Raw genomic sequence first — 27794 nt, 5'->3', positions numbered from 1 at the left:
TACTCTCACCTCACCTCGGGAGTTCAGCTAGGGGTGGGGCGAGTTCTGGAGCACAAGTCTTCAGTACTATTGCTAGAATATTGTCAGGGTCCATAGCCTTTGCAGTATCCTTGCTGTTTCTTGATATCACGTGGAGTGAATCGAATTGGCTGAAGACTGGCATCTGTGATGCTGGGACCTCCAGAAGAGGCTGAGATGGATCATCCACTCGGCATTTCTGGCTGAAGATTGTAGCAAATGCTTCAGCCTTATCTTTTGCACTGATGTGCTGGGCTCTATCATTGAGGATGGGATATTTGTGGATCCTCCTCCTCCAGTGAGTTGTTTAATTTTTCACCACCATTCACGACCTTTCTGCATCCTTGTACAAGCACACCAAAGTCTCTTTGAACATCAACATTTAATAGTTTCACAGCCTTTTAAAAATATTGTTTTTGTATCTTATGACCAAAGTGAATAACTTCACACTTCCCCACATTGTACTCCATCCGACATCTTGTTGCCCATTCCCTTAATCTGTTCATATCAGTGCCCTTCCCATATCTTACCTTCCTACACAATTTGGTATTGTTGGGAGGGTGTTGGTTACAGAATGGCCTCCCTTAAAGAAGTCTTTGTAGCCTTCAGTATGTTAACCCTGAGCCTATATCAACAAGTAGAACTGTTTACACCAGGGTGCAGGCTGGGAGCTCTCACTATGCTTCGGTCTTTACCTGTCTCTGCTCAACACCACACTGGACCCTGGGTCTCAGTAATGTGCCTTTCTTACATCGCTGCGTGGACAGTGTTGTGCTCAGTCCCATATTAACCCTGTTTGTGCCAGATGCCTATTACACCTCTCCCAAAGTCTTTATCCAATGTATAAAGGATGCACAGAGTATAAAGCAAAAGATAATGGGAGCTTGTCAGGAAGATACAGCAATAATCATGGGTGATCTTAATCTACATATCGACTGGAAAAATCAGATGGGCGAAAGTATCCTTGATGAGGAATTCATGGAAAGTTTTCGGGATAGTTTCTTAGAACATTCTAGAGACAGCCAGAGAGCAGGATTTATGAGAGCTGGGCTGGGATTTTCCGAGCTCACTGGCAGCAGGCCCGATATGAGGCATGTCCGGAAAATATGGCGGGACCCACTTCACACTGGTCAGCGCGCCGATGGTGGGTCATGTTTCTGCCACTGCTCGGCGAGGAGCTAATCGTTATAAATTAGCATATAATTAAAGAGGCATTCCACCAGGCTCTGGAACCCCATCATATCATCTGTCCACGTTGGTGGGAAAGCAGGTCAATGTGTTTCGCAACAGCACACGGGAGCGTGCACATGGCAGCCTTCACTGTGAGTGAGCAGCAGCGTTCACTGCGGCTCACCCATTGTTTACAGGACTCAGGGCGCTGGGGGGGGGGGGGCGGGGTGGGGAAACTGATGCCTGGACCCTCAGGCCTGAGGGGTGGGGGGGTGACTGGCCAGCCTCGGGGGCAGCTGCTGAGGGCAGTGGAGTCAAGTGTTGCCCTGGCGCTGCATCCCGTACACAGGCAATCAAGGTGGGGGCAGAGTAAGCGAGGGAAATGGCCACACATTAGGGACACCCTGTATAAACTGACCATGTCTCTGCAACAGAGACAGATCAGGCGCAGCCACAGTGAGATGATTGGGGTTGGGCTTCTAGCCTGCCCACTCATGTAAGCAACGCAGGGGCACCAAAGGGCCACCAAGCGCTCCAGACCTTACCCCCACCCCCATCCCCCAGGCTTTGAGTCACTACCACTACCACTGTCATCACTTTATTGGACCGCGGAGCAGTTGGACTGCACATGTTGTATAATCTCCTCATCAACGCTGGCCATGGAGCAGTCACTGCTGGAGATGCTCACAGTCCCTTCCAATCTCAGCATCCTGGTTTGGACCAGTGACCCCCCATGTCGCAGGTTGACAGGGCAGCCAAGCAGCGCACTCATCTCTGGCCATCCGAGGGGTGACCAGCACTCTCTGGGAAGTGTGAAGGGGCAGTCACACAGGGCCAGGGAAGGTGCTAAATACACCCATGATAACCACATCTCTGTCTCTCTCTTTCATGCTAAAGGAGGACCACGTCAGGACCATGGATCCTGGTGACCTAGCTGTGTGCCTGATAGCCTACAGAGGCTGTAGAAGATGGAGGAGAGAGTGACTGAGGCTCCTGGCTGTGCAGAGGGAGGAGCAGCAACAACCTCATGAAGAAGGGGCAGCAGGTGCTCCCGCACATGCTGCCCAGGAGTGACAGTGAGCCGTGGCTGGTAGGCACCTCGTGACGTCCAGGGTCTATAGACGCCACCTGCCATTCCTGCAGATGACTGAGAACCAGTGTTGCTGACGATTGTGCATGTCCAGGGAACTGGTGTTTCACATCTGCCATTTACTGCAGGACTTGGTGCCAAGGGGACATGGAGGGCATCCACTGCCAGTGGCTGTGAAAGTGACTGTGGTTCTCAATCTCTAAGCCAGTGGCTCCTTTCAGGGCTCCCCAGGTGACCTCTGTGGGATTTCACAATCCACCATCCACAAATGTACCCATGAGGTTAGGGATACAGCTTCTCCATGGTAACAACTGTGTGCATTTCGCCCGGGATCGGGACAGCCAGGATCCAAGGGCCATTGGATTCGCCCGGATCTCGGGATTCCCACAGGTACAGGGTGCGGTTGACTGCACTCATGTGGTGCTCAGGTCTCCATCGCTACACTCAGTGATTTCATCAACCGCAAGGGCTTCCACTCACTGAACGTGCAGCTGGTGTGCGATCTCCACAAACACATTCTGCAGGTCTGCGCACGGTTTCCAGGGAGTGTGCACGATGCCTACATCCTGAGTCACTCACAGATCCCTGCAGCCTTCCAGGGTCCAGAGGGGCTGCAGGGTTGGCTTCTCGGGGACAAGGGCCACCCACAGAGACCGTGGCTGATGACACCCGTGTGGTGGCCTCAGACTGCAGCAGAGCGACGCTATAATGAGGCTCATGCAGCAGCTCACAACTTGGTGGAGCAGAACATCGGGATGTCGAAGATGAGGTTCCGGTGCCTGGACTGGTCTGGTGGAGCCCTGCAATACAGTCCACAGAGGGTGTCACACATCATCGTCGTCTGCTGCACCCTTTACAACCTGGCGCTGCAACAGGGAGAGGAGCTGGCTGAGGAGGAGATGGAGGAGCTGGAGGTCTCCTCTGATGAGGAGGATGCTGACGGGGATGAGGGTGAGGGGGTCCTCGGTGGTGACGATGACGAGGATGAGGCTCTCACACTGGATAGATGAGGCAGGAGCACTCAGAAGGCCCTGATAGCTGCCAGATTTGTGGAGGATGATGATGACATGCAGTGAGGTGTCCCTGGAGATCCTCACATCACAGTTGTGAACGTTTGACTCCAGCACCAATACACTCTGTGATAAGGCTCCTGTCATGGAGACGCAGTGGAGGCCATTTTAGTGCCTTGATTGCAGGAGGATGATGACAACATACAGTGAGGACATTCCATAAATCTTCACACAGCCTCTCAGAATGTCTGATTCCTGTCTGGCCGAGGGCAGTTCAATGACGCTCTGTGATCAGGGTCATCTCAGAGACGCAGCCATGAAACTTTAGACGCATCTGATGCTGTGTCTGCCTTTAGCACCTCAGCCCTTCAGGAGCTGGTGCACAGCATCACTGGTCACAGATGCTGGTGTGATGGGGGCCAGCCCCACCTTAAATGTGCTGAGAGCACATGGAGAGAATGACAGAACTCTGTGAGACCTGCCCACTACATTCTGGCAGCAATGACCAGCACCGCCGAGGTGCAGACATCAGTAATGTGTCCAGGGAATGTGAGGCTGGACCATCACTGTGGTCTGAAGGCTGCACAGACACAGGGAAGAGGCCCTGGACTGAAACACCTGCCTTTATCTTGTGCAGAAAGGTTTCACATCTGAGTAACAAGAACACTTCATCAGAACAAGGAGCCACAGGCAGGCAGACATTCTCAGGAGTTTATTGTCAATAGTGAGCAGTGTGTACAAAGTGATCAACACCCATGCTCTCTCCCCTTGTCCAGTCCCTTCCCACCTACATCCGTGATTCCTCTGACACCTTACGTCACATCAACAATTTCCAGTTCCCTGGCCCCAACCGCTTCCTCTTCACCATGGACGTCCAATCCCTCTACACCTCCATCCCCCACCAGGATGGTCTGAGGGCCCTGAGCTTCTTCCTCGAACAGAGGCCCGAACAATCCCCATCCACCACTACTCTCCTCCGTCTGGCTGAACTTATTCTCACACTGAACAATTTCTCCTTCAACTCCTCTCACTTCCTCCAAATAAAAGGTGTGGCTATGGGTACCCGCATGGGCCCCAGCTATGCCTGTCTCCTTATGGGATATGTGGAACATTCCTTGTTCCAGTCCTACTCCGGCCCCCTTCCACAACTCTTTCTCCGGTACATCGATGATTACTTCGGTGCTGCTTCATGCTCTCGTCGGGACTTGGAAAAATTTATTAATTTTGCTTCCGATCTCCACCCTTCCATCATTTTCACGTGGTCCATCTCTGACACTTCCCTTCCCTTCCTTGACCTCACTGTCTCAATCTCTGGTGATAGACTGTCCACCAATATTCATTGCAAGCCTACCGACTCCCACAGCTACCTCGACTACAGCTCCTCACACCCCGCTTCCTGTAAGGACTCCATCCCATTCTCTCAGTTCCTTCGCCTCCATCGCATCTGTTCCGATGATGCTACCTTCAAAAACAGTTCCTCTGACATGTCCTCCTTCTTCCTTAACTGAGGTTTTCCACCCAAAGTGGTTGACAGAGACCTCAACCCATCTCCCGCGCATCCACCCTGAAGCCTTCTCCTCCCTCCCAGAAACATTTTAGGGTCCCCCTTGTCCTCACTTATCACCCCACCAGCCTCCGCATTCAAAGGATCATCCTCCGCCATTTCTGCCAACTCCAGCATGATGCCACCACCAAACACATCTTCCCTTCACACCCACTGTCAGCATTCCGTAGGGATCGTTCCCTCCGGGACACCCTGGTCCACTCCTCCATCACCTCCTACTCCTCAACCCCCACCTATGACACCTCCCCATGCCCATGCAAAAGATGCAACACCTGCCCCTTCACTTCCTCACTCCTCAATGTCCAAGGGCCCAAACATTCCTTTCAAGTGAAGCAGCATTTCACTTGCATTTCCCCCAACTTAGTCTACTGCATTCGTTGCTCCCAATGTGGTCTCCTCTACATTGGAGAGACCAAACGTAAACTGGGCGACTACTTTGCAGAACACCTACGGTCAGCCTGCAAGAATGACCCAAACCTCCCTGTCGCTTGCCATTTTAACACTCCACCCTGCTCTCTTGCCCACATGTCTGTCCTTGGCTTGCTGCATTGTTCCAGTGAAGCCCAACGCAAACTGGAGGAACAACACCTCATCTTCTGACTAGGCACTTTACAGCCATCCGGACTGAATATTGAATTCAACAACTTTAGGTCTTGACCTCCCTCCTCCATCCCCACCCCCTTTCTGTTTCCCCCTTCCTTTTGTTTTTTTTCCAATAAATTATAGAGATTTTTCTTTTTCCCACCTATTTCCATTATTTAAAAATATTTTTAAATCTCTTATGCTCCCCCCACCCCCACTAGAGCTATACCTTGAGTGCCCTACCATCCATTCTTAATTAGCACATTCGTTTACATAATATCATCAACTTTAACACCTATGTGTTCTTTTGTTCTCTTGTCTGTGACATCTTTTGATGATCTGCTTCTATCACTGCTTGTTTGTCCCTACAACCACCCCCCTTCCACTTCTCTCCCCCCACCCAACCCACCCACCAGCTTATATTTCACCCCTTCCTTATTCACCTAGTTCTGTCGAAGGGTCATGAGGACTCGAAACGTCAACTCTTTTCTTCTCCGCCGATGCTGCCAGACCTGCTGTTTTTCCAGGTAATTCTGTTTTTGTTTTGGATTTCCAGCATCCGCAGTTTTTTGTTTTTATACCCATGTGCAGGCTGTGCAACTACTTTTACCTAACTTTCCTAACCCTGCCGCTACATCTTGGTGCTCCCCGGACATCCACAGTGCAGGTGGGGGCAGCCTGCTGACTGTGACACCCTGTCTGTGATGACTCTGGTGGGTGTCCTCTGGAGGGTTGAGACCTGGAGGGTCCTGGCCTGGTTTCGGGGTCCTGCTGTGTGGCAGTGACACCCTCCTCGGCCTGTGGAGCTGGAGCTGCTGAGGTCACAGGAAGACGGGAGTTGGATGGGCCGGACACTCCCAGAGTCACCTGGGTGGATGGTCCTGGAGTGTCCACCTGCTGATCCTCCTCCCTACGGGTGTCCGAGGGCCCCAGGCTGACTCTGTGAGGAGAAGGGGTAGCTGGAGTGAGATCGAGCTGCCCAGAACCCCTCTCACATACACACTGTTGGAGGTCAACTATAGTATCAGTGATGGAGTTCAGCCCGTGCACCAGTGCAGGAGAGATGTCCAGGACCAAGGTCTCCATAGCAGCTGTCATCCTGCCAATGTTGACCTCGGTGCTTTGCAATGCCAGTGCTATCACCTCAGCCTGAAGACGGACAGGCTCCTCCATCGTTCCTTGCAATCTGAGGAGTGCAGCGGGCATCCCTTCCTGATGTTCCCGAGCTTGCCTTTGCAGCTCCAGCAACTGTGACATGGCCGAGTCCAGAGGCTCCTCATCTGACTCGGACTCAGCAACATTCTGGCCTCCAGCAGTCCTCTGACTGTCAGCGACCTTTCCCTCCTGTTGTGAGCCGGTTTGTTCTACATGTTGGGGATGAAGAGAGTGTATCAGGACTCCTGCTGGGCCAGATGCTAAGTATACCTGGCCTGTGTGGGTGGTGAGTGGTCCCATGGATGGGATGAGGACAATGACGGTGAGTGTGAGAGAGAGTGAATGGTAATGTCCCTCACACTGGCAGTGAGTGAGGGCCCAGTGGGTGTGTGATGAGTTTGTGCGTGTGTGAGTTGGGAGTGATGTAAAGAGTGACTTACCCTGGGGAATGGAGGAGATGATTCACCCTCTTGTGGCACTGGGTGGCTGTCCTCCTCTGCAGGGTGTTGGCGCTGACCACCGCTGGCACCGCCTCCCAAGCTGGGTTGGTGACATTGCCGCCCATCCTGCGGCCAGAGTGGGGGTAGAGCAAATCTCGGGGGGGCCTCCACAGCATCCATCAGTCACTCGAGGGACCCGTTGTTGAAGTGGGGGTGCTGCAGTCTCTCCCCCTTTGCTGGTCATGTCTCCCAGACAGCGGTGATGAGCTGGTGGTGGTGAGCGCTTTACTGGCGACTGGTGTGATCCAACAGCGGAGTGACGGTGAGCTGGTGAATGAGACCCCACCCACCATGGAAATGGCGTGTTTCCCGGGAGTGAGTATGTAAAGAAGCAGGTTCGGGAAGATAGTGTGAAAACCCACCATATCACCAGCGGGTAGGACTCCATTTTACCCACCCGCTGCCACTCTTGGTGCAATTCTGGGAAAATTCCACCCCTGGCTTTGTGCAATGAGATAGGATTAATTGATGACCTTATTGTGAATTCCCCGTGGGTAGCAGTGATCCTAATATGATTGAATTTTACATTCAGTTTGAAGGACTGTATTTTAGGCTAATACTAATTTCTAGTCCAAGGCCAGTATTTTCAACTTAAATAAGGGCAATTATCTGGAAATGACAGCAGAGGTTGCTGAAGTTAACTAGGAAATGAGGTTAAGGGATAGGTCAATAGAGATTTAAAGGGATATTTCTGAATGTACAGCATAGATACATTCCAACGAGAAAGAGAAATTCCAAGGGGAGGATCCACCATCCACGATTAACTAAGGCAGTATCAAACTTAAAGAAAAAGCAGATAATTACACAAAGACAGATGACAAGTCAGACGATGGAAAGAATATAAAGACAGCAAAAAATGACAAAAAGATTAATTAGGAGGGAAAGATTAGAGTAGGAGAGAAAGCTAGTTAGAAATATAAAGCTGGATAGTAAGAGTTTATCTAGATATTTAAATAAGAAAAGAGTTAACAAAGTGAATGTTGGTACTATAGAAATAGTATCTGGGGAATTAATAATGGATAATAAGGAGATGGCGGATGAATTGAACAGATATTTTGCATCGGTCTTCACTATAGAGGATACAAGTAACGTCCCAGAAATTGCTGTAAATCAGAAATGGAAGGAAGGAGTTCAGGAAGGTTAAAATCATCAGGGAAGTGGTACTTAGCAAATTGTTGGAGCTGTGGGCTGACAAATCCCTGGGTCCTGATGGACTCCGTCCCAGGGTCTTAAAAGAAGCAGCTAGTGAGATAGTTGATGCACTGGTTTTAATTTTCCAAAATTCCCTACATTCTGGGAAGGTTCCATTAGATTGGAAAATAGCAAATATAACTCCTTTGTTCAAAATGGAGGGAAACAGAAAGCAGGAAACTATAGGCCAGTTAGCTTAATATCTGTCATAGGGAAAATGTTAGAAGCTAATATTAAAGATGTTATAGCAGGGCAGTTATAAAAATTGGAGGCAGTCAGGCAGAGTCAACATGATTTTATGAGAGAGAAATCTTTTATTTAATTCATTCATGCGATATGGGCTTCTCTGGCTGGGCCAGCATTTATTGCCCATCCCTAGTTGCCCTTGAGAAGGTGGTGCTGAGCTGCCTTCTTGAACCGCTGCAGTCCATGTGGTGTAGGTACACCCACAGTGCTGTTAGGGAGGGAGCTCCAGGATTTTGACCCAGCAACAGTGAAAGAGTTCTTTCAAGGAGCTACATGTGCTGCGAATTAAGGGGAACCAGTGGATGTACTGTGCTTGGATTAACAGAAGGCATTTGATAAGGTGCCACATTAAAGGTTATTGCAGAAATAAAAACTCATGGTGTATGAGATAACATATTGACATGAATAGAGGATTGTGGATGTAATAGGGAGCAGAGAGTAGGCATAAATGGGTATTTTTATGGTTGGTAGAATGTGACAAGTGGTTTGCAACAGGGATCAGTGCTGGGGCCTCAACTGTTTACAAGTTATGTTAATGACTTGGATGAAGCATTGAAGGTATGGTTACTTAATTTGCTGATGATACAAAGATAGTTAGGGAAGTAAATTGTGAAGAAGACATAAGGAGGCTTCAAGGGGACATAGATAGGTTAAGTAAGTGGGCAAAGGTCTGGTAAATAGAGTATAAATGTGGGAAAATGTGAAATTGTCATTTTTGACAGGAAGAATAGAAAAGAAGCTTATTATCTAAATGGTAGGAAATTGCAGAGCTTTGAGATTCAGAGGGATCTGGGTGTCCTAGCACATGAATCACATAAGGCTAGTATGCAGGTACAGCAGGTAATTAGGAAAGTTAATAGAATGTTATCATTTATTGTGAGGGGAATTGAATATAAAGGTTGGGAGGTTATACTTCAGTTGTTTAGGATATTGGTGAGACCACATCTGGAGTACTATTTACAGTATTGGTCTCCTTATTTAAGGAAGGATGTAAAAGCGTTGGAAGCAGTTCAGAGAAGGTTTACTAGACTAATAACAGAATTCGGCAGGTTGACTTATGAGGAAAGGTTGGACAGGTTAGGCTTGTATCTGCTGGAGTTTAGAAGAATAAGAGGCGACTCGATTGAAACCTTTAAGATCCTGAGGGGTCTTGACAGGGAGAATGTGGAGAGGGTGTTTCCTCTTGTGGGAGAATCTAGAACTAGGGGTCACTGTTTAAAAATAAGATGTCGCTCATTTAAAACAGGGATGAGGAGAATCTTTTTCTGTCAGAGGGTTGTGAGTCTTTGGAACTCTCTTCCTCAAAAGGCGGTGGGAGAAGAGTCTTTGAATACTTTCAAAGCAGAGCTGGACAGGTTCTTGATAAACAAGGGGGTGAAGGGTTATCGGGGGTAGGTGGTAGGTTACAGCTAGATCAGCTGTGATCTGATTGAGTAGTGGAGCAGGCTCGAATGGCTGAGTGCCCTACTCCTGCTCCTAATTCGTATGTTTGTATGTTCGTATGTATATGGAGTCACACTAGCTTACTTCATGCCTTACATTGTTGTCAGTCTCATGCCTTGGTTTTGTTGTTCTCATGTTATTGCTGTTACTGTTTTAGCATTATTACAACACACTCGCTACTCCACCTACCCCCTTCAAGTCCTTGGGTTTACACATTCAGGTGGTCTGGAGGCATTATAACCCTTCCATATCTCACTCACTGTTCTATTGGAGGAGTGGTAGGCTCTGTTGGTTCTGGTTTTTTCTGTTGGCTTGGAGATTGTTGCACCGCGGTTGGTCTGTTCGGTTGCTGCATTGGTCAGTGGTTACTGCTACTTTGAATCGTTTCTTGTGGGATGGACGAACACTGTGCTCTTCTCTGTGTAGCTTCTTTCTATGTCTGGGCTTTCTCGATGCCCTCTGTAGCTGAGGAAGAGCATTTTTGTGGTGAATGATTAGTGGTACGCTCATGTTTCGTTTTTGCTGTCGATTGTGACAGGCTGGTAGCAGGTAACAACGTCCCTTGTGGCCACGAAATGCTGGCTGAAAGTTGCAGAGTGTGCACAGTGGCTGCTGTGTCACCCAGCTATACCAGCATTGTGGTTGGAGGTAGATGCTCCTCAGACTGCTGATCACTCTCTTCTACCACATTCCATCTTGTGGTCGGTAGGCTAGTCTGACCACTGAGGGTTTTCTGGGATCCCCAATGAGAATGGACTAATCTGCTATGCAGAGAAAGTAGAGAGTTCAGAGATGAAGTCCGAGTCAGAATACTCTTTAGTGTTTGAGTATTCGGGACTGTTCTGTTCTGGGTAGCGAACGACAGTGGTTGTCTTGACATCCTCTGCTATTTGGAGGAGATCCAGGGCTATGCAGGTATCCCTGCTCAGGAGAGTGAAAGGCTGGTTACAGATGATGTACATCAGTTGAAAGGTGTGTTTTACACCATGCCTCATTGGTTCCAGGATCATCTCAATGACTAGAAGTTAAATTCCTCCTGTCCCGTTAGATGGAACGTCAGTCATTCGAAGCCAGAAGTCTTTGAGCCAGGGTTCCTTGCCTGACAGGGACTGTCACACTGGCACCTGCATCTAATGTAAAATTTGTTAGATGGCCATTGACAAAGATGTCTGTATTCCAGAATGAAAGACCACAATCCTAGAGCTGACCCAAGAAGCATGGCTCTGTCTTTTCTGGGATTTCACTCTACCTTGTGGGTTACTTTTGGGCCTTCTCTGCACTTATGGGGTTTTGAATTGGCTAGTTTGCCATTGCAGTGGAAACATTGGGCACGACACTGATCTCTCCTGTGAGGGCATTTCATACAGCAGTGATGGCAAGGCCACTCTGCTGGGCAGTCCAGGAATTCTTTTCCTGACTTGGATTGACCCTGTGTTTTTGTGACCTGACAAGCTGGACTGGGGGTTGGCATCTGCCTCGTGTTTTATTCACAAAATCACAGAATTATAACGGCACAGAAGGAGGCCATTCGGCCCATCACGTCTGCATCGGCTCTCCAAATGAGCAATATGACCTAGTGCCATTGCCCTGCCTTTTCCCCGCACCCTTACACATTGTTTCTATTCAAATAATCATCTAATGCCCTCTTCAATTCCTCGATTGAACCTGCCTCCACCACACTCCCAGGTAGTGCATTCCAGACCCGAACCACTCGCTGTGTGCAAAGGTATCTTCTCACACCACTTTTGCTTCTTTTGCAAATAACTTAAAATCTGGGCCCTCTCGTTGTTGATCCTTTTATGAGTGGGAAAAGCTTCTCTCTATTTACTCTGTCCAGCCCCCTCTAGATTTTCATGATTATTCCCTCCGCTTATATTTGTCCTATACAGCTTGTGGAGTTCAGACAGGCTACCTACCTGGATTTTTATCTAGGATTAGATCTTCTTTAGCTTGTAGAAAGCCAATGAATGTATCATCTGTTACACCCACACCATTCTGTTTCTGATAAGTTTAGACTTTAAATCTTCATATTCACACCCTTCTGTCACCCCGTAGAGATCAGTTATAAAGGAATGGATCAGCAGTTGGACTCTTTTCCTGAATTTAGCTCTCTTCAGCATTTTATTGCTTTGAAAATGAAAATAAATGTCAAAAGATTTTAAAACCTCCTCAAATTTGGTGGATGACTTAATAGCACCCTGCCTTACAATGCTGTCATCTGCAATTGGGCCCATAGAGTATAGCAAGGTGTTCACCTGCTCTTCTTCTGACTTTTTACTTAAACCAGGAATTATGCTGTATGTTAAAATGTTTCCCCCCAAAGGTTTCAATTCTGTGACTGGTCTGGGCCTTGAGTTAGTCCAAACTGAATTGGAAGTGTTGAATTCTGATCCATGTTAAAAATTTTAAATTGTACGTGCAGCTTTAAGAGCTTCCAGGTTTTAAAGATGGTGTCACCATTGATTCCAAGACAAGGGGGTTTCCCATGCTTGCCAGTTTTGGTGGGGTCTGCAAAATGGCGATGGTGCACCTCTTGAAGAAGCCTCAGTAATGGCTGCCTGTGCTGATTTCTTTTGTTCCATGATTTGTTATGCAGAGTAATGAGGTGTTCAAATTTAAAGCTATTCTGGCTGTTTTCTGAGCTGAAATTAGTCACAACATCCCCGAGAGCTTTAAATATTAATTCCTTTTCCTTATCTTACGAGTTTGGAGGTCACATGTTGGGCTTCCCACAGGGCAATTGGGATTTCTGATACTGAATCAGGGAAAGGGTTCTCGGGACTAGCTGCAGCCTGGAACTCTGAAAGATTCAGTTCTCCCTTGCAGGCTCTGTGAGTCTGTGCTCTGAAACTGGACTTCCAAAGGGAGCTTCAATGGACTCTTCGGCTGCAGTAAAAGTCTCTGCCTTCAGCTTCCAGGCCTTTTCTCTGGCATGTTTTCTGTCAAATTTTCTCTGCACTTTCAGCTTCTGTTGGGAGCTTCTCTTGGGTCAGAATTTTTGTTGAAGTTTTTTCTTAGTCTTCCATCACCTTGGCTTGTTTCAGCATTTTAACAAGGTTGAGAGTTTTTGAGCCACAGTTGCCATCACGATGGGAGGGTGTTGATTATGAAACAGTGTCTCTTAAAGAAGCTTTCATAGCCTTCACTAGGTTAACTGTAACTTTTATTAACATGTAGAACTATTTTCATACATACAGTAAAGGTTACAGGCTAGGAGATATCTCCTTTCTTAGGACTCAGCTCAACACCACATTGACCCCTGGGCCTGGGTCATGTACCTTCTTACATCACTGTACTCAGTTCCACATTAATACTGTATGTACCAGATGTTTATACTACAGCTATCATCTGTTATGATCCCCAGCTGAGGTTACCCCTGGACAAGCCTGATCTCAGGGTGGAACCCAGCCTGATAGATCCCAACTTTTCATTGTTTGTTTAGGTTCGTGGAGAGTAGCTACTGAACAGGGTCACAGGAGTCAACTGATGAACTTTCAGCAAAAGATTAAATCATTTATTAAACAAGAAAAGATGAGCTATATTACAATACTCCTTCATCCACAACTATAGCTTTACAGATGTACACAGATTAATAGGGATAACGCAAGTTACAGAAGCTCTCATAGTTTCATGTTCACAGTAAGTACGCAGCCCATGTAAATCAATGGCATCTGTGGTCAGACACACCAGACTATGAAACCAAGTGACAGAAGTCATCTCAACCAATGCTATGGATCTTTCCTCAACGCCAAACCCACCAGATGTTTCTCACGCCATGAGCCAACCAGTCTCACTGAACTCTGTCTTTCACATGAGGGTTTCCAATCTCCACTCTCTAAGAACTCACTTTGGAATCTTCTCCCAAACTGATGCTTTCTCTCAGGCACCTTTCACAAGGGTTCACCTCCAGGGTTTTGAACTCTTCTTCTGATGTTCCTCTTCCCTGGATCCTACATGCATCCAGGCTTTCTTCTATGCACTCTCTCTCACTGACTTAACTGTGAAAAGTACACCACTGCTTCAAATGCCCATAGCACAGAGTTAAAGACCTTCAGTTGTCTCTTTTGGCCTTCTTGCCTCTTGCAAGCTGTTCTCACTTTAAATCTGCTGTATGCAGCTTTTGTTTCTTTAAATCTGAAGCTTGGAGCCATTTTCTCTGCCCCTCACTCTTAATTTCACTTAACAGGACCTTTTCCAAGTTCCTGCCCATCCTTTGACTAGAAGGTCTGCTTGGGACTTTTCCCTATTCCACTCCCCTGGATTTTGGGGTCTTTTTTTTAGCTTGGAGCTGGTTATCTGGCCCTTCCTGGTGGCTTCTGTTTTGCAGCTGTCTTCCAAACCAGCTGAACCCCAACAGCTTCCAAAACAAAAACTGTTGTTTTTCTCCTTGTGTGTGTCTGTGGGAAGGATCTGCCTCTCTGTACCCCGCCTCTGTTGCTAGGCAACAACCCAATTATTCTGCTCTTGTTTGCTTAACTTCCCTTTAGGAGTCGTAAAACTCATTATAAATACAGGCACCTTTTTGAAGTGAAACTAAAACTCAATTTGACCTTTCTTAACACACTTTCTTAACACCCCTAGCAATAATGTCATGGACAGATGCATCTACCTGCCACAGATACATCTGTCCATGACAGTATCAGTAGGAGTGACCACTACACAGTCATTGTGGAGACCAAGTTCCATTTTCACATTGAGGACACTCTCCATTTGGTTGTGTGGCACTACGACTGTGCCAAATGGGATAGATTTCAAACAGGTATAGCAACTAAAGACTGAGCATCCATGAGGTGCTGTGGACCATCAGCAGCAGCAGAATTGTACTCAAACACAATCTGTAACCTCATGGCCCGGCATATTCCCCACTCTACCATTACCGTCAAGCCAGGGGATCAACCCTGGTTCAATGAAGAGCGCAGAAGGGCATGCCAAGAGCAGCACCAGGCATACCTAAAACTGAGTTGCATTATGACACAAAGGCTGAGTTGTTTAAATCTCAGAGGGAACCTTGAACAACTGTCATAACCCATATTTTCAATTGGTATGTTTGAGATGCAGTTCTGAATTCAGGAATAAGGGTAACAAGGCTGAAAAGATTTTTTATATAAAAGTAAATTAAACATTTATTAACTTAACAACAAATTAAACACATACACGTGCCAACAAATTACTACCATAACAACTTTTAAGCAAATCCCCAAATGTAATCACTCCCAAGTAAATCTTCACCAAGGCAAAAATAACCTTAAGACTTTAAACAGACACCAGGCAAAGCATGTTTGACCTTACAAATTCAAGGATGAGGTTCCTTGCAGTTTGGTTCCTTTGCAGACACAGTTGGCTTACAGGCTGTTGAGATCTTAAATACCTCTGACTTACACACACAAGTTCCTTTCAGTTTATACATAGCTTCCTCTTTGAATGTAAAGTTTCCATTGTATTACTAGGTTTTTAATTTTATCTTTCCTAACAATAATATCCTTTCAAACCACCAATTTTATTAGTAATATTACATCATGGCTCCCAGCTAGGTGCAAGATCTTACCCATTCTTTTGATTCAACAAATGCAAATTTACATCTTACCTTCTCCTTATGTTTATCTAATTAGCATCTCAAACCTAGTACACATCAAAGCACCCAGACCAGCTGGCTTTGACCCAATTAAGACGCACACAGACACAGACACCAATAAACTCTATATTTTTTAAAAATTCCAGTAACATTATATACATTAATGTCTCTTTATGACATTCCACTCTCTATTGAAAAATGAACCATCAAAATTTTAAAAGATAGCTTCATTTTTTAAATAACCCATCTCACACTATCTCCTATACTTATTACACTATTTCATTACCAGATGCGTGCATTAACACAACAAATATACATACGCAAGTTCTTGGTATCAACAGAAATCATTCCAGCTCAGTGTCCAGGTTTTTAAAAAAATGCCCAATTTACCCTTTAAGCTTCAAACTCTTGGTAATGCATCTGCGAACAGATTTTATCTACCAGCAATATGTATTATCTGTTGGTTAAATGGTTATAATAATAGATTCCACCTGAAAATTCTTGCACTTTTGTCTAGAAATTTGTCCAAAATCTTCAGAAGATTATGGTCTGAATAAACAATAGTTTCTGATGAATTGGTCGCAATATATATTTCAAAATGCTGCAATGCTAATACCAAACCCAAGGTCTCTTTTTCAATCATTGAATATCTTCTCTGTTGTCCATTTAACTTCCATAAAAAATACCCTATTGATTTTTCAACTCCAGTGTCATCTTCTTGTAACAGTTCATCCCCGATACCTATATCACTTGCGTCAATGGCCCATTCAAATTGCTTGGCATAATTGGGTACTGCCAAAACTGGTGTCATAGTTCATACAGTTTTCAAACTATCGAATGACTTCTGACAGTCCAGTGTCCATTGAAACTTTTAGTTCTTTTTTAATAGTTTTGTTAGTGGAGCAACCACACTATTAAAATTTGGTACAAATTTCCAGTAAAACCCACTCATACCCAGAAGTCTCAAAACTCTTGCTTTGTTGTAGGCACTGGGAAATCCACAATAGTCTTGACATTTTCATCTCTCGGAGCCACCTTACCATGTCCAATGTTATGGCCTAGATATATAAGTTGCACTTTTGCAAATTCATTTTTAGCCAAGCTCATCAGCAAATTAGCTTCTTGTAATCGAATAAACAATTCTTCCAGATGGTGTAAATGCTCATCCCATGTCTGACTGAAAACTATTATGTCATCAATATAAACAACACACTTGCTTAGACCTGCAATGGCTTTGAAATGTCATAGGTGCATTCTTCATTCCAAATGACATGACTTTAAACTGATATAGTCCATTTGGCATCACAAAAGCTGATATCTCCTTTGCTCTCTCCAACAACGGTAACTGCAAATATCCTTTTAGCAAGTCAATCTTTGGGATAAATTTTGTTCGTCCCACTTTCTCAATACAACTCTCCAACCATGATATAGGTTATGAATCTACTTTTGTCACCTCATTCACCTTTCGATAGTCCACACACAGTCTTTGTGTTCCATTCAGTTTTGGTGCCAGTAAAATAAGTGAGCTCCAGTTACTGCATTAACCCTCATTTATATCATTTTGATATAATTTTGAAGCATGAAATCAATTTCTTTCTGTACTTGTGATAACTTTACCAGATTTAATCTCTAAGGATGTTGCCTTATTGAAGATGAAACTGTTATAACACATCATGTATAGCTAAAGCTGTCTTCTCCAACTTATTCCCACAAATAGATTTGTGTGACTACAATAATTTTTCCAAATATTTTTGACACTTGTTTGGAAGGTAACTCAGTATTGTATTTAAATTTTCAAGCACATCCTCAATATCCAATTTGATTAGAGGAAAATCAATTTCAGAGACCTGCACGTCTACCTTTTTCTCATTATTTACCATCACTAACAATTTCTTTTGTTCCCCTTCCCTGCCAAAGTACTTTTTAAGCATATTTACATGACACACCTTCTGCTTCTTTCTTCTATCTGGAGTATTTATTAAATAATTTACTTCACTCAATTTCTTTACAACCCTGTAAGGTCCACTAAATCTTGCCTTTAATGAATCACCTAGCACTTGTAATAAAACTAACACTTTCTCTTCAGAAACAAAAATGTGAGCTGTCACTTTCTTGTTTGCCTTCATTTTCATCACTTGCTCATCACCTTTAAATGTTCCCTAGCCAATTCACATGCTCTATTCAATCTTTCCCTGAAATTTGATACGTAATCTAGGAGAATTGTTTCTAAATTTTGATTCACCAATTTCTCATAAATCAATTTCAGTGGTTCCCTACCTCATGACCAGATTTTCCAGATTTAATCTCTAAGGATGTTGCCATATTGAAGGTGAAACTGTTATAACACATCATGTATAGCTAAAGCTGTCTTCCCCAACTTATTCCCACAAAGAGATTTGTGTGACAGCAATAGTTTTTCCAAATAATTTTGACACTTGTTTGGAAGGTAACTCAGCACTACATTTAAATTTTCAAGCACACCCTCAATATCCAATTTGATTAGAGGAAAATCAATTTCAGAGCCCTGCACTAAACTAGTCCAACAGGACTAAAACCAATCCATACATTAGAAGCATCTCTATTGGAAATAACAAGAATGGAATTCCTCTAACAGTCTGGTGCATAATTCTGACAGTACGCTCTCATCATAGTTTTTAAAGTTTGATGCCCCCTTTCCAAAGCTCCTTGTGACTCCGGATGAGAAGCTGTTGACTTCAACTGTTTTATCCCCAGACTGTCCATTACTTCCTTAAACAGCTGTGACATGAAATGTGACCCCTAATCTGATTGTATTTCCTTAGGTAAACCATATCTTGTAAAACATTTATTTAACTCCACCACAACCTTCTTGTTTGTAATATTTCTTATGGTATTGCTTCAGGAAACCTGGTAGACACATCCATTACTGTCAGTAAGTACTGATTTTCACTTTTAATATTAGGGTGGTGTCCTACACAATCAATCATGACCCTAGTAAAAGGTTCTTCAAATGCTGGTATTGGGATTAAAGGTGCCAGGTGCTTAATCACTGCTTGTGGTTCCCCTATTACTGGCAGGTGTGACGTGTTCTACAGAATTTGACTACATCCCTATGCAATCCTGGCCAATAAAAAATGTTTCTGTACTTTTGCAAGTGTCTTTCTAATTCCTAAATGTTCCCCCATTGGACTTTCATGAGCAATTCTCAGAATCTGATTTTTATACCCTAATGGGATAACAATCCGATGTACTGCCTTCCAGCTTTCATTTCCTGAAACATGACCCAACCTCCATTTTCTCATTGAAATATCACCCTTAAGATAATAACATACTGGAATACATTTTGCTTCTGTTTCTGAGTAAGTTGCCTGATATATCTGTTTCAATTGCAAATCATTTTTCTGTAACTCCACTAGCTTCCTTGAATCAAACACTTTAGGTGAATTGTCCTGTAGTTTTTCTTCCTGAACCATGTTATCAAACACAGTGCTAACTTATTGGATTTCAACACCTTTTTCTTGCCTTTGAACTGCCTGCTCTTCTTGTTTCAACCTGTGTGCCAGTGATCTCATTAACATACAACCTGGAAACAATCCAGGATGCTCTCTCTGCAATACCTCTGTTGACAACACTCCCAGAGGCTGATCAACTACCATAGTCATCACCCACATTTGTGATCCAGCTATATCATTATCCAGAATAAACTGAACCTCTGCAATGGACAATTTTTCCAATACTCGAACAATAACTTCATCAGTGTTCCATTCACTTTTTAATTTTATCTTCCACAAAGGGCTGGGTTTAGCATTTCCATGAACCCCACTTATTATCACCTGCTCCTGAAACACTCCCTCTGAACAATAAGTATCACAATCCTACACTATTAAGGATTGACTAGTCTCTGTGTCTCTTAAAATTTTAACAGCTTTACCCTACTCCACCCTGTAAACATGGAAAGACATTCATTTCACACACAAAACCTTTAAATATTTCTGCAACCTGCTACTTTGAATTCTCTTGAATAAACTGTGAACACATTCCCACTTCTTTACCTATCACTGATTCTCCCTGTTTTACCTGTGCACAAACCATTGGTTTCTCCTCTGTCTATACCTCAGAACCCACAGTACTTTTACTTCCAGAACTTTTCTGCACCCCAATAATTCCAACAGGTTTTCCCAGTAATTTCCAACACACTAAATTGTGCGTCCAACTTTATTGCAATGCAAACACCTTAATTTTCAAATGTCAATCCTACCCTCAGCGCCTTCCTTTTTATTCTGAGAAAAAACCTCCCTGGGAACTTGCAGCTACCCCTTCTATTCCCTGACTACCTGCCTTCCTTTCACCTTCCCACTTTCTATCTTTTCCTGATTTGAAAAGGTGATGAAAAAGCATTTATTTCTATGAACTAACTCTTAATCATCAGCTATGTCTGCTGTTTGCCTTACCATTTGAACCCTTTGTTCCTCCACATGAGCTCTCATGAGCAAAGGAATTGACTCTGTAAATTCTACCAAAATAATTACTTCCCTAAGAGCTGCATGTGCTGCCACCATTTTTAATGCACATATCCACCAATAAAAGTTCTTTTATTTTACTGTCTAAAATTCATTATACCTTTGCCCAGGCTGTTTTCTCATATTCCTAAATTTCTGCCTTTATTCTTCAAGAACCAACTCATTTGCATTCAAAATAGCCTTTTTCACCACATCATAATTCACCAATACTTCTTCAGATATTGAAACACATACCTCATGCACTCTACCCACCAACTTAGACTGAAATAATAATGTCCAGTTTTCCTGTGGCCATTTCATCTGTTTAGCTATTTTCTCAAATGAAATAAGGGGCGCTTCAATATCTTTTTCCTCAAACTTTGGAAGAGTTTATATAAATACAACTATCTTCCCACTGGGTTCTACTCTGGAGATAGGTCCTTCCTCACCTCCTGGTGTCTCTTCTTTAGCTGCCAACATTTTCAGTTGAAATTCTCTTTGTCTCTCTTTTCCTCTTTCCTCCTTTTCCAACTTCTCAATTTCTAACTCCTTTTCCTGTTTTCTTTCCCCCTCCTGCCTTCCTGCCTGCTCCCTTTGCAATGCCCTGTCTCTTTCCTTTGCTTCTAATTCAACTTTTTTCAGCTCCTTTGCTTGTTCAAGTTCAAGTGCCATCATTTGTAACTGAAGCCTCACTTCCTCCAGCTGTGCCTCACTAAGGTCAGGTAGCGCTTCCAACTGTAGATGCACTTCCATACTTGTAATTACATCTGATTTCCCAGCCCCCACAGGTAATCCCAATTGTAATTTATCTGCCAACTCTATTAACTTGATCCTGGTTACTTTTGGGAACCCAATCAGAGTAATAACTTCGACTTCTGAAAATGATTTAGCATGGATGCAACCATGTTTGCAGTCTCACCACTTCAAAAATACCTCACCAGCTCCTGAATTCAAAATGCTTCTCATACTCATAAGCTTAAGATTCACAAATTCCAAACCAATCAAGAAATTACAAATGTTATCCCGGACGAACCCCCAATTGTTATGACACTGCAGTTGGTAAAGGCTGAGTTGGTTAAATCCCAGAGGGAAACTTGAACAACTGTCATAACCGATATTTTCAATTGGTATGTTTAAGATGCAGCTCTGAATTCAGGAATAAGGCCAACAAGCCTCAAAAGTTTGATTTTAAATAAAAAAACTAAATTAAGCATTTACTAAATTAACAACAAATTAAACACACACACACACGTCTACAAACTACTACCATAATAACTTATAAACAAATCCCCAAATTTAATCACTCCCAGGTAAATCTTCAACAAGGCAAAAATAACCTTAAGACTTTAAACAAACACCAGGCAAAGCACATTTGACCTTACAAATTCAAAAAATGAGGTTCCTTGCAATTTGGCTCCTTTGCAGATACAGTTGGCTTACAGGCTGGTGAGATCTCAAATGCCTCTGACTTACACACACAAACTCCTTTATGTTTAAACATAGCTTAACCTTTGAATGTAAATTATCCATTGTATTACTAGGTTTTGATTTTACCTCTTCTAACAATAATACCCTTTCATCCTACTAATTTTATTAGTAATGTAAACACATTGCTTGGTGTCTCCCAGTTAGGTGCAAGATTTTACGCATTCTTTTGAATGGTTTATTCAACAAATGCAAATTTACACTTTACCTTCTCCTCCTTACATTTATCTAATTAACATCTCAAAACAAATGTAAGACAAAACACCCAGACTATCTGTCCTTAATCCAATTAAGACACATAGACACCACAAAAATCTATTTAAAAAAAATAATTTCCAGTAACATTATAGACATTAATATCTCTTCATGACAGGTGTCACCCTGGTGAAGCTATAACACAGGACTACTTGTGTGCCAAACTATGTCCATTACCAAGGAGAAGGTGCTAGGAAAACGTAAAGGTCTGAAGGTGGATAAATCACCTGGAACAGATGGATTAGACCCCAGAGTTCTGAAGGAGATAGCTGAAGAGATAGTGGAGGCGTTACTGGTGATCTTTCAGGAATCACTGGAGTCAGGGAGGGTCCCAGAGGACTGGAAAATCCCTAATGTAACCCCCCTGTTTAAGAAGGGAGTGAGGCAAAAGACGGGAAATTACAGGCCGATTAGCTGACCTTGGTCGTTGGTAAGATTTTAGAGTCCATTATTAAGGATGAGATTTCAGAATACTTGGTAAAATCAGGCAAAGTCAGCATGGTTTCATGAAGGGGAGGTCATGCCTGCCAAATCTGTTAGAATTCTTTGAGGAGGTAACGAGTAGGTTAGACAAAGGAGAGCCAATGGATGTTATATACTTGGACTTCCAGAAGGCCTTTGACAAGGTGCCACACAGGAGGCTGCTCAGTAAGATAAGAGCCCACGTGTTAGAGGCAAGGTACTAGCATGGATAGAAGATTGGCTGTCTGGCAGGAGGCAGAGAGTGGGGATAAGGTGGTCCTTCTCAGGATAAAAACAAAAAAACTGCGGATGCTGGAAATCCAAAACAAAAACAGAATTACCTGGAAGAACTCAGCAGGTCTGGCAGCATCGGCGGAGAAGAAAAGAGTTGACATTTCGAGTCCTCATGACACTTCGACAGAACTTGCTCTGTCGAAGGTTCATGAGGACTCAAAACGTCAACTCTTTTCTTCTCCGCCGATGCTGCCAGACCTGCTGAGTTTTTTCAGGCAATTCTGTTTTTGTTTTGTCCTTATCAGGATGGCAGCCGGTGACTAATGGAATTCCGCAGGGGTCAATGTTGGGACGACAACTTTTCACTTTATACATTAATGATCTAGATGAAGGAACTGAAGGCTTTCTGGCCAGTTTGCAGATGATACAAAGATAGTTGGAGGGATAGATAGTATTGAGGAGGCGGGGAGGCTGCAGAAGGATTTAGTCAGGTTAGGAGAATGGGCAAAGAAGTGTCAGATGGAATACAACGTAGGGAAGTGTGAGGTCATGCACTTTGGTAGGAAGAATAGAGGTATAGACTATTTTCTAAATGGGGATAGAATTCAGTAATCTGGAGTGCAAAGGGACTTCGGAGTCCTACTCCAGGATTCTCTTAAGGTTAACTTGCAGGTTGAGTCAGTAGTTAGGAAGGCAAATGCAATGTTGGCACTTATTTCGAGAGGACTAGAACATAAAAGCAGGGATGTGCTGCTGAGGCTTTATAAGGCTCTGGTCAGACCACATTTAGAATATTGTGAGCAATTTTGGGCCCCGTATCTCAGGAAGGATGTGCTGGCCCTAGAGAGGGTCCAGAGGAGGTTCACGAGAACGATCCCAGGAATGAAAGGTTTAACATATGAGGAACATTTGAGGACTCTGGGTCTATACTTGATGGAGTTTAGAATGATGAGGGGGGGATCTGATTGAAACTTACAGAATACTGAAAGGCCTGGATAGAGTGGACGTGGGGAAGATGCTTCCATTAGTAGGAGAGACTAGCACCCGAAGGCACAGCCTCAGAGTAAAGGGAAGACCTTTTAGAACAGAGATGAGGAGAAACTTCTTTAGCCAGAGAGTGGTGAATCTATGGAATTCATTGCCACAGAAGGCTGTGGAGGCCAGGTCATTGAGTGTATTTAAGACTGAGATAGATAGGTTCTTGATTGGTAAGGGGATCAAAAGTTATGGGGAGAAGGCAGGAGAATGGGGTTGAGAAACTTAACAGCCATGATTGAATGGCGAAGCAGACTCAATGGGCCAAATGGCCTAACTTCTGCTCCTTTGTCTTATGGTCTTATGGTTAAATAACATAAGCAGCAAATGAAAGACAGAGATAAGCAATCCCATGACCAATGGAGCAGACCTAAGCTCTGCAGCCCTGCCACATCCAGCCATGAATGGTGGTGGACAATTAAACAACTCACAGGAGGATAGGTCTTCACAAATATCCCTATCCCCGATGATGGGGGAACCCAGCTCATTAGTACAAAAGATAAGCTGAAGCACTTGCTGGAATATTCAGCCAGAAGTGCTGAGTGGATGATCCATCTTGGCCTCCTCCAGAGGTCCCAGCAACACAGATGCCAGTTTCCAGCCAATTTGATTCTCTCCATGTGATATCAAGAAATGGCTGAAGGCACTGTATACAGAAAAGGCTCTGGGCCCTCACAATATTCCGATTTGTGCTCCACAACTTGCTGCTCCCCTAGCCAAGCTGTTCCAGTACAGCTACAACACTGGCATCTACCCAGCTATGTGGAAAATTGCCCAGGTATGTCCTGTACACAGAAAGCAGGACAAATCCAACCCGGCCAATCACCACCCCATCAGTCTACTCTCCATCATCAGTAAAGTAATGGAAGGGGTCATCAACAGCGCTATCAAGCGGCACTTGCTTAGCAATAACCTACTCACTGATGCCCAGTTTGGGTTCTGCCAGGGCCACTCAGCTCCTGACCTCATTACAGCCTTGGTTCAAACATGGACAAAAGAGCTGAACTCTCGAGATGAGGTGAGAGTGACTGCCCTTGACATCGAGGCAGCATTTGACCGAGTGTGGCATCAAGGAGCCCTAGCAAAACTGGAGTCAATGGGAATCAGGGAAAACTCACCACTAGTTGGAATCTCATCTAGCACAAAGATGCTTGTGGTTGTTTGAGGTCAGTCATCTCAGCTCCAGGACATCACTGCAGGAGTTCCTCAGGGTAGTGTCCTCGGCCCAACCATCTTCAGCTTCTTCATCAATGACCTTCCTTCCATCATGAGGTCAGAAACAGGGACATTTGCTGATGATTGCACATGTTCAACACCATTTCAGGTAGTGAAGCAGTCTAAACTAATTAGTGGGGGTGGAGTTCAATTGAAGAGAAGTTTAAAAAATCAAAAATAAATGAGAGAGCAGAGGTGAAGGATGAACAATAATCAAAGTGTGACAGGAAGGGACAGAAAATATAAGCAATGAGTGCAGTACAAGTCAGGACCAGAATGAATAAAGATAATAAAAAGTCAAAGATTAAGGCTCTTTATCTGAATACACGCAGCATTTGTAACAAGATAGATGAGTTGATGGCACAAATGGGAATAAATGAATATGACTTGATAGCCATTACAGAGACATGGTTGCAGGGTGACCAAGACTGGGAACTCAACATTCAAGGGTATTTGAAATTCCGGAAAAATAGACAAAAAGGAAAGGGAGGTGGGGTAGCTTTGTTGATAAAGAAAGGTATCAGTGTGGTGGTGAGCAGGGAATAGGTGCAATAGATCGTGAAGTGGAATCAGTTTGGGTGGAAATAAGGAATAGCAAGGGGAATAAGTCATGGGTGGAAGTCATCTATAGACCCCTGCAGAGTGGCCTCACTGTAGGACAAATTATAAATTGGGAAATAATGGAGGCATGTAAGAAGGGCACTACAATTATCATGTGTGATTTTAATCTACATAGTGATGGGACAAATCAGATTGGCAGGGGTAACATGGAAGATGAATTTGTAGAGTGCATCAGGGATTGTTCCCTAGAGCAGTATGTTACAGAACCTACCTGGGAACAGGCTATTTTAGGTCTAGTGTAATGTGTAATGAGGTGGGATTAATAAGAGATCTCATAGTTAAGGATGCTCTGGGGGTAATAATCACAACATGGAAGAGTTTCAAATACAGTTTGATGGTGAGCAACTAGGGTCTCAAACCAGTGTCCTCAACATAAATAAGGGCAATTGCAGAGGTATGAAGAAAGAGATGTCTAAAGTGGACTGGGAAAATAGACTAAGGGAAGAACTTTCCCCCATTGGGGGAGAAGTGTAAGAGTGGGCAAGGGCAGGTGCGCCTCTGATCCGCGCCCCTCAATGTGGGCGCCCCACCATTTTACATTGGCCCGCCCTGCACGATGTCCACCAGGAAGCGTGATGTGCTCCCAGTGCGGGTGGGGTTGGGATTTCCTCAGCTGGGAGTGCGCTCTTTCGTACATGCATGTGAAAGAGCAAACTCATCTCCTTGAGGCTAGGTGCTGCCTCAGGGAGATCGGCGCCAAATTTGAAAATGGTAAAGGTGCAAAAACAACATTTCCCTGACATGTGCCCTAATGTGACACTGTCACATGAGTTAGGACATGTCCATCACTTTAAATCAAACAATTATTAAATTTTAAAAAACCCTCATGAAACCTCACCCGTCCATGGATGAGGTTTTGTGCTTTTTCTAAAGCCCGCCAGGTCTCCCAGCCTGCTCGCCAATCGTAAGGTTGGACGGGCAGGTTTATTAATGAGGTTAATGACTGTGTCAATGCCTCAATTGGCCGTTGACAGGTCAGCGGGTGCACAGCTGATCCGACTGCACCCCCGTCAACCTGCAAATTGAAATAAGGCAGAGTGATGTCGGGAGTTCTCCCTGACATCTTCTGGCGCCATTTTATGTGTCAGCGAGCGGGCTCCGCCCCCCCGCCAGGCCCCTCCCCTCACCCCCACCCCCCCCACCCCCGCTGGGCCCCACCCCCCGCTTGCCAACCTAAAGGTCCTGCCCTAAGGGTAAGGTCAGTGGATGAGCTATGACAGACATTTAAGCAGATATTTCATAACGTTCAGCAAAAATTTATCCCGGTCAAAAAGAAGGACTCGGTGAGAAGGATGAACCACCCATGGTTAACAAAGGTGGTCAAGGAGGATATCCAATCAAAAACTCAGGCATACAATGTGGTGAAAACTAATGGTAGGCCAGAGGATTGGGAATTTTTTAGGAACCAGCAGTGGATGATTGAAAAGCTCATAATGAGGGAGAAAATTGATTATGAAATTAAATTGGCAAGAAATATAAAAACAAACAGTAAGAGCTTCCACGGGTATATAAAAAGAGAGAGAGTGGCTAAAGTGAGTGTGGGACCCATGGAGGATGCGACTGGAGAATTGATAACAGGGAACAGGGAAATGGCAGATACTTTAAATAAATATTTTACATCGGACTTCACGGTGGAGAACACTATAAACATCCCAAAGATATCAGATAAGCAAGGAGCTAATGGGAGGAAAGATATTGTAACAGCCTCTGTCACGAGGTACAAAGTATTTGACAAACTAATGGGACTAAAGGCAGACAAGTCTCCAGGACCTGATGACCTGCATCCAAGGGTTTTAAAGGAAGTGGCTGCAGAGATAGTGGAGGCATTGGTCGAAATATTCCAGAACTCACTGAATTCTTGGAGAGATCCAGTGGATTGGAAAACTACTAATGTGACCCTGTCCTCATCAAGAAGGGAGGGAGACAAAAACCAGGAAACTATAGGCCAGTCAGCCTAACATCTGTCATTGAGAGTCCATTATTAAGGAAGAAATAGCAGGACATTTAGAAAAGATTAACACAATCAAACAGAGTCAACATGGTTTTGTGAAAGGGAAATCATGTTTGACAAATTTGCTAGAGTTCTTTGAGGATATAACAAGCAGAGTTGATGAAGGGGAACCGGTAGATGTGGTGTATTTGGGTTTCTAGAAGGCATTTGGTAAGGTGCCACATAAAAGGTTATTGCACAAGATAGGTGCTCATGGTATTGGGGGTAATGTATTAGCATGGATTGAGGATTGGTTAACACACAGAAGACAGTCAGGATTAATGGGTCTTTTTCAGGTTGGAAAGATATAACTATTGGAGTGCTACAAGGATCAGTCCTAGGGTCTCAATTATTTACTATCTATATTAATGATTTGGAGGAGGGGCAGAGTGTAATGTATCCAAATTTGCTGCTGATACAAAAATAGGCAGGAGGACATGTTGTGATGAGGACATAAGGAATCTGCAAGGGGATATAG

Source organism: Carcharodon carcharias, chromosome 16 (assembly GCF_017639515.1).
Source record: "Carcharodon carcharias isolate sCarCar2 chromosome 16, sCarCar2.pri, whole genome shotgun sequence".
Classification (NCBI taxonomy): Eukaryota; Metazoa; Chordata; class Chondrichthyes; order Lamniformes; family Lamnidae; genus Carcharodon; species Carcharodon carcharias.
This window is presented reverse-complemented; position numbering follows the sequence as displayed.